At 35.9% G+C, this 8,788-nt stretch overlaps 1 pseudogene; it reads left to right on the top strand.

Moving 5' to 3' along the window:
• Positions 1-4,330: 4,330 nt before the first annotated feature.
• LOC104852637 overlaps positions 4,331-8,788 on the top strand; it is a 7,676-nt pseudogene continuing 3,218 nt past the window's right edge.

Genomic DNA, 8,788 nt, shown 5'->3' with positions numbered 1-8,788 from the left:
ACAGGAGCAAGGTATATCTTTCCATTTTCTGATATCCTCTTTGACTTCTTTCAGAGTGCTATAATTTTCAGAGTAGTGGTCTTTGATTTCTTTCTTTAGATTGATGCCCACCTAATTCATTTTTTTGGATGCTATTGTGAAAGGAGTTTTCTCTAGTTCCTCTTTCAGTGAGTCTGTTGTTTGTGTACAGGAAAGCTATTGATTTTACTGTGTTGACCTTGTATTCAGCTACTCTACTGAATCTGGTTATTAAATCTAGAAGACTTTTAATGGAATTCTTGGGGTCTTTTATATAAAGTATTATGTCATCTATAAAAAATGACAATTTAACTTCTCAATTTCCTATCAATTCCTTTTTTTTTCTTTCCCTTGTCTAATTGCTGTGGCTAATGTTTCCAAAACTATGTTGAACAGGAGTGGTGATAGTGGACATCCTTGTTTTGTTCCTGATTTTAGTGTGAGGATTTTAGTTTTTGACCATGATATTGGCTGTTGGTTTTTCTTTTCCTTTTTTTTTTTTTTTGGTATTGGTGATCAAACTTGGGTCCTTGTGCTTGCAAGGCAGGCAACGGAACCACTGAGCTACATCCCTGGCCCTGTCTGTTGGTTTTTCATAGGTGACTTTTATCAGATTGAGGTAGAGACTGTCTGTTCCAATTTTTTTGAAGGGTTTTTATCATAAATGCTTGTTGCATTTTATCCAATGCTTTTTCTGCATATATTGAGATGATCATATTTTTTTGTCCTCGGCTCTATTAATATAGTACATTACAATTATTGATTTGCATATATTGAATCATCCCTATTTCCCAGGGATGAATCCCACTTGGTGAGTGTATATGATCTTCTTGCACCCTATTTGCCAGTACCTTATTGAGGATTTTTGCATCTATGCCCATTAGTGAGATAGGCCTATAGTTGTCTTTTTTAGTTGGGTGTTCCTCTGCTTTGGGGATCAAGGTGATGCTTGATTCCAGGAATGAATTCAGGAATATTGCTTCCCTTTCCATTTCATTGAGGAATTTAAATAGTAGAGAAAAATAAATTCTTCTCTAAATGTTGTAGTATTCAGCAGTGAAGCCATCAGGATCTGGACTTTTCTTTGTTGGTAAGTTTTTAATTACATTTTTAATTTCATTGATTGATATTGGGTTTTTAGAATTTTTAGGTCTTCTTTATTCAACTTTGGTAATTTATGCATATCTAGAAATCTTCTTCTGTGTTTTCCATCTTTGGGTATAGGTTCTCGAAGTAGGTATTGATCATCTGGATTTCTGCTGGGTCCATTGTAATTTCACCCTTTTCATTCCTAAGTGCATGGATTTGGGCCTTTTCTTTTCTTTTTTTTTTTTTGATAAGGTTGGCTAAGGGTTTGTCAATTTTGTTTATTCTTTCAAAGAACCAACTCTTGGCTTCACTGATTTTTTTGTATCATTCTCTTAGTCTCCATTGTACTGATTTCTGCTCTGATCTTTATAATTTCCTCCCTTGTATGAACTTTGGCTTTGTCCTGCTCTTCTTTTTCTAGAGGCTTGAGGTTCAGCATCAGGTTGCTTAATTGAGCTCGCTCTGTTTTCCTAATATGAGTATTCACTGCTATGAATTTCCCTCATGAGACTTCTTTCATTGTGTCCCATAGCTTACAATCTTTTGTGTTGACATTGTCATTTAATTGTAGAAATTATCTAATTTCTTCTTTAATTTCCTCTGAGACCAATTGGTAATTCAGTAGTGTGTTGTTCAATTTCCATGTGTTTATGAAATTCTTGTGGTTTCTTTTGCTGTTGATCTCCAATTTCATTGCACGATGGTCTGATAATATACAGAGGATAACTTCACTTCCTTTGCACTTACTTAAACATGTTCTAAGAGCAAGTATGTGGCCTATTTTGGAGAATGATCTGTGTGCAGCCGAAAATAATGTGTATTCTGATTTTGTGAGAGTGGAACACTCTGTAAACATCTATTAAGTTTATTTATTCAACAGTTTGATTGAGTCCTAGTATTTTGTAGTTTATTTTTTGTCTAGTTGATCTATGTATTTGTTACAATTGGGTATTGAGGTCTCCCACTGCTATTGTATTAGTGCTTATTTTATTTTTCATATCCATTAGTATTTGTTTTATATAGTTGGGCACACTTGTGTTTGGTGCATATATGTTTATGATTGCCATCTCTTCCTCTTAGATTGCTCCCTTTACAAGGATTTAGTGTCCTTCTTTGTCCCTCTCAATCAATGTTGGTTTGAAATCCACTTGATCTGCAAATAGGATAGCTATTCCTCCTTTTGGGGGGGGTTCCTGTCACATGGAGTATTGTTTTCCACTCTTTAACTCTCAGTCTATGAGTTTCTTTTGAATTAAGTGTGTTTCTTTTTTGATGTTTTTTTTTCATTAAGTTTATTGGTACTTTTTAGGTATACAGTACAGCAGCATTCATCATTTGGATTTTATACCTTTGCATGATATATCTTGGTTCTTATTTTTTCCCATTCCATTGCCCTCCCTTCACCCTTCCACCCTTCCACCCTTCCACCCTTCCCTGTTTATAATTTGTTACCATTTTTTCCTTTTCTCATTTTTCCCCTTCTTTCCTTTCCCCTTCCATTCCCACTTCCCCTACTCCTTTAGACCTTTTTCCTATTTCACATTATCAATTATACAATTTGAACCTGATTTACATTTTTAGTTTTTCAAACCAGAGAAACTATTCAGTATTTATACGTGTGTCCTATTTATTTCTAAGTGTATTTCTTGTATGCAGCATATTGTTGGATCTTGATTCTTGACCCATTCTGCCAGTCTGTTTCTTTTGATTGGTGAATTGAGATCATTAATATTGATAGTTATAACTGATAGGTATTGACTTATCCTTGTCATGACCATTTGTTTTTGTTGGATTCTCCTCCTTTGCATTTAATTTCTTATCTTGCCTGTTGGATTCATTCTGCTGGGCTTCATGGGGTTGTGATCCTCATTATCTTTTCCTAGGTTATTGTTTAAAAGTTTTTGGAGTGCTGTTTTGGTATTCATGAAGTTCCTTACATTCGCTTTGTTCTGAAAGTATCTTATTTCTCCATCAGTTTTGAAAGATAGTTTTTCCGGGTACATTAATCTGAGTCAGAGGCTGTTTTCCTCTAGGGCTTGAGATATTTCACTACAGGCTCTTCTTGCCTTGAGGGTTTGTGTTGAGAAGTCTCCTGTGATTCTGATGGACTTTCCTTTGTATGTGATTTGTTTCTTTGCCAGAGTAATTAATTAATTAATTAATTTTTTGGTACCAGAAATCAAACTTGGGTCCTTGTGTTTGTGAGGCAGGCTGCAGAACCACTGAACTAAAACTTTGGCCCTGTGATTTGTTTCTTTTCTCAAACTGATTGTAGGATTTTGTTCTTCTACTGGGTTTCTGGAATCTTAACTATTATTTGCCTATGTGTAGATTTTTTTTAAAAATCTTGGCTATTTGGAGTCCTATATACCTTACTTATCTGTATGTCAGGTTCTTTTCCCTTGCTTGGGAAGTTTTCTGCCATCACTTCTGTGAACAGTTTTTTTTTTAATGTCTTTTGCACCCTCTCCTATTTCTTCATTGACTCTGATCAGTCTTATGATATTCTTTGCATCATCTAGCAGCTGTTGGATTGATTTCTCATGATTCCTTACTATCTTTAAGAAATTTTTCTTTTCCTGGTCACTAATTGAAAATATCTGAAATTCTGTCCTTACATTGGCTAATTCTGTAGCATAAACTTTCAATGGAGCTTTTAATTTCCTGGGTATCTCTTTGCATCTGTTTTATGGATTCCATTTGTTTTCTATGTTGGGATTCCATCATATTCCTCAGCTCCTCTATTTTTTAATCTATGTCTGCTCTAGATTTATTAATCATGTCTTTCACTATGGTCACAATTTCTGTTGCTATCTGAGAAATTATTTTTTATTTCATTTTTTCCAGATCCTCTTTTGTTGCCAGTTCAGGGAGTCCAGGTGGTTGAGTTTCAGATTGTTCCATCTCCTTGCCCCTTTGGGTTGCCTTAGGTGATCTGAAAGTCTGATTTTGAGACTTGTTTTTTGTCAGCTTTTTGTTTTGTTTTTTTGGCACTGGGGATTGAAATCAGGCCCTTGCGCTTGTGAGGCAGGTGGCAGAACCACTGAGCCAAATCCCCAGCCCTTTAGACTTGTTGTGTTTACATGTTTTCTTGTTCAACAGATGCAGCTTGCTGTGCCTTTGTGAGGAGACTTTTTGCTTGCCCAGTGGGCTTCAATCCTCAGCAAGCCTTAGAGAGGCCTTTTCTATGCTGCTCACCACTGCACCAATTCCTAGGTTCAGAATGGTGGCCTTCTGGATCCTTGCACTGCCCTATTGTCCAGGTGGGGTTCTGGCTGGGACCTGTGCACACTTGGGATGATATCTGAGTATGCCTCTCTGCTTATCTCTGTAGCTGTTGTCTGGGAGGGCCTTTGGCTGGGGGCTGTGCACCCGAATTGCTGGTGTTTGAGTGGGCTTCTGGCTGTGGTCTGCTTGCACTTACCGATGGTATCTGGGTGGGCCTCTGGCTGTTGCTCTTGGTGACTGCACAGGTCTTTTCAAGGCGGGCCTTTGGCTAGGGCCTGCAGGCCCAAGATGCTGGTGTTTGGGCAGGCCCTGGGTAGAACCTGGGTACCTTGACCAAAGGTAGCTGGGTGGGCATACATGCATACATTTAAAATAATGATAGGAATTAAAGAAAGGAAAAGAGATAAAACATTGAGAAAGGGTTGAAATTTTTGATATAGGTTGGCCTGGGAAGGCCACCTGTGAAGATAGCTTTTGAGGCAGGTCCTAAAGAAAGTGAGGGTAAAAACTATGTAGATATGTTAGAAACATGTACCTCAGATAGAGGGAAAGATGGATGAAAATAGCACTGAAAGTAGTAGCATTCTGAACATGTTCATGGAAGAGCAAAAAGAGTAGTATGCTTGGAGCAGAGCAAGCAAAAAGTAGAATTGTTTAAAGTAAGATTATCATAGGAAAGCTGAGTGGTCCAGATCCTGAAGAGCCATGGAGGTCACAGTAAGGGTTTGGATCTAAGTGAGACAGGAATCCACTGGGGAGTTTTGAAGAAAACAATGGCATAATCTGGCAAATATTATCTACTTTAGTCGGTGTATTCAGCTCTGGGAGGTATGGAGGATGCTGGGGACAAGAACAAAAGCAAAAGATCACTCAAGGAGGACATGAAGTAGTTGAGATGAGAGGTGATAGCAGTTTGGATCAGGGTGGCAACAGTGGGGATTGTAAAAATCAAAAAATTCTGGATATATTTAAAAGTTAAGCCAATAGCATTTGCTCTCTAATTGAATGTGAAGTGTGAGAGAAAGGAGTCAGAAGATGACATGAAGTTTACTCATTTGAATAACTCAGAAAAGAGTTGTCAGAAAGAGTTGGTTTGAAGATAAGTATCAAGCCTAATTTTAACACATTAATTTTGAAACAGCATTAAATATTCGAGTACATATGTCAAGGGAACAATTAGATAAGCAGGTATGGAGTTCAAGAAGAAATTCTACCTGGAGTAATAAAAAGAAAGATGGACTAAGAATTGAATCCTGAAGCATGCCAACATATTTAGAAGCCCCTTGTTTCATTATTGTACTTTTACTAACATCTATGTGTATTTTTGCCCAAAGGGTCATGGTTTTATTGGGGGAAGAACCACAGACTGCGAGGCAGGTGACATAATTCTGGGGCTGTACTTATGTGACCTGAGGCAAGTAACTGCTCTATCATGGACCCATGCTAGTAAACCAGTATTTTCAAACTACAGGCTGCAAGTTTTTATCCCTCTCCTCTTTTACATCTAGTACTCTGGGGCACCCAGACCTTGGGGAGGCTAATGTTAAAAAGAGATGGGTCAAAGGAGTGCCAGAGGCCAGGGTCAAACTGTTCTGCAGAGACTGTCCACACCATATAGGTAGATTGTGTGAGGAGTACTGTGAACTTAGATGTGTCTATCTTAGTTCTAAGGTCCTTAGGGAACCAGAGCAGGGAGGCACAGTGGACTTAGGGAGTAGGGGGTAAACTCTGTTATTTATATTTACAACATTATAAATTCAGATGGCTCAACATGAAACAGATACAAATGTGTGAATAATAAAATTTTGACCTTCGTTTCATTCCCTTCTTCCCAAGCACGTAGTGTTAGCAGTGGTATGTGTATGGTTGCTGTTTTTCATCACATGAATGATCATCATTTAGCTAGCTCCAATTGAGAAATAGCAAGTGACTTACAATCTTTGCTAATAGAAATGGAAAAACTTTTCACTTATGTTATTTTTTTTTTACATCTGTGAATATGTGACATTTTTAGATTAAAGAATAATAATTTTTAAAGATTTTACTAAATTGCTCTCTATAGAAGTATATGTGAACTTCAGCAATGTCTGAGAAGCCAGGCACAGATGCACATACCTTTAATCCCAGTATTCTGGGGGGCTGAGGCAAGATCAAAAATTCAAGCCCAGCCTGAGCAATTTAGTGATTTAGTGAGATCCTATCTCAATGGAAAAAAAAATTAAAAAGAGCTGAGCGTATAGCTCAGGGCAAGGGCTCTGGGTTGAATGTCCAGAACACACACACACACACACACACACACATACACACACACACACACACACACACACACAAAGTAGAGAAATGACTTTCTCCACATCTTCATTACCAAGGTTGTATATCAAATTTTTTCTTTGCCAATTTAGAAGGAAAACATTATCACACTGTAATTCTAATTTATTTTTCTTATTATGAGGAAGATGGTTTTTAATGTGTCTGAAGTATTTCTTATTTCTTTCTGTGAGCCACCTGTTGCTTGAAGAACTTTTTAAGGAAAAACAGGAGTTTCAGAATATTTTTGAATGACATTGTAGACCAAGAATATTTCTATTATTTAGTTTTAGGTTATTTTCAGAAAGTATTTCAAGAGAGGGAAATTTGCAAGCAGAAAATATTCCAGTCATAGACAATCTTAGTTACACGTGACTCTTCATAATAGTTGTATTTCATAAAATGTATACATTAAAGACTTGTTATAAGAAATGTTAAAGGTGTAAGATGGGCATAGTGTCACACGTGTATAATTCCAGCTACCTAGAAGGCTGAGGTAGAAGGATTAAAAAGTCAAGGCCATCCTGGGAACTTCGTGAGATCTTGTGTGAAAATAAAAAATAAAAAGGGCTGGGGACTCAGCTCAGTGCAAAGGCCCTATGTTCAATCCACAGTACTGCAAAAAGAGAAAAAAGAAAGAAAGAAAGGAAAGAAATGAATTTAAAGGTATAGTTATTAATAAAACAAAATGATTTAAAGATATTAATCCTTAAGGGAATTTATCTTCCATTTATATTTTATTCTTCTTTTAGCTATATATATATTGTTATAATAATATAGCCAACCTTCCTATTTCATATTATATTGTTTCATAATATTATTTTATCAAGGTATTTTCTCAAAATTTAATAATAATATTTAGCACATTTATAAGTTTGCATATGATAAACTTTTAATTGGCATACTTATAGGACTTTGAGGACTCAGGTCATTCAATTCTATTTTAATTTAAAGAGGTTAAAATCATATTAAGTAGATAAAAAAACTAAAGTTTCAGTATATGTCTCAATTTTACTAATCTGTAAAAATAATAAATAGTGCCAATTCACAAGACTGTTAGAAGGGTTTTATATATATATATGGCTAGTTTAACACAGGTTTACTATGAATGCTATTTCCTTTTTCTCCTTCCTATATTAAATATGGTAATGAAAAATGTTAAACATAATTATAAACTATATATTAAGCATTTACAATAAAAGCGTTAGAGAAAAACACTTGTATAATTTTTATAAATTCACAAATTATTCTTTGTATTATTTCTGAAAGTCATTAAAACATTCTGTGCTAAGTGCTTTTAAAATATCAGAATACTCAGTATGCTCTCTTATCACAATCAATAAACATTTAAGTAGTTAATTTAAAAATAACTACAGGGCTGTGGATATAGCTGAATGGTAGATTACTTGCCTAACACATGCAAGGTCATAGGTTCAATCTCTAGCACCACAAATAAATAAATTAAATAATTATTTATTTTCCCCATTGTGAGATAGTAAAAGGGTAGAGACTTAGCTCAACTATGGTGTTTGTGGTCTTTTGGGGTGGATTAGAATTAAATCAAGTAATCAAGGTAAAGCCACTATGCTTGAATTCTGATGGCTTTGTAAGAGGAGGAGCAAGACCAGAAGAGACATCATACATACTACCAGGCTTTTGCTATGTGGAACCCTGTGCCACCTCAGAAAACCAGCAAGGAAACTATCATAAGACATTGAACCTCCAGAACTCTGAGCTAGAAAAACCTCTTTATAAAGTTGCTCAGCCTCAGATATTTTATTATAATAACAAAAATGGACTAATACAGTGATTCATAGCCAGTGGGAGATTAAATTGAGATTTCTTCAAGCTTTTCTTTATTTTTTTCTTTCCTTTTTTTTTTTGTTACTGGGAATCAAACTCATGACCTTGCATTAGCACAGGGCAGGCATGATGCCACTGAGCTAAATCCCTGGCCACTTTCTTTCTTTTTTTTTTTTTTTAACCTACTCTGTATCAGTTCTCATTGTTTAACAGATCCTGAAGTTAAGTCAATATAAAAATAGCAGTAGTGGGCCAGGGATTTAGCTCAGTGGTGCTGCTGCCTGCCTCACAAGCACAAGGTCCTGAGTTCAATCTCTGGTACAAAAAAAAAAAAAAAAAAAAA

The sequence above is a fragment of the Fukomys damarensis genome, unplaced genomic scaffold (assembly GCF_012274545.1).
Source record: "Fukomys damarensis isolate Sample0158 unplaced genomic scaffold, DMR_v1.0_HiC HiC_scaffold_23, whole genome shotgun sequence".
Lineage (NCBI taxonomy): Eukaryota > Metazoa > Chordata > Mammalia > Rodentia > Bathyergidae > Fukomys > Fukomys damarensis.
The sequence above is the reverse complement of the archived record's forward strand: the minus strand, read 5'-3'. Positions and strand labels throughout refer to the sequence as shown.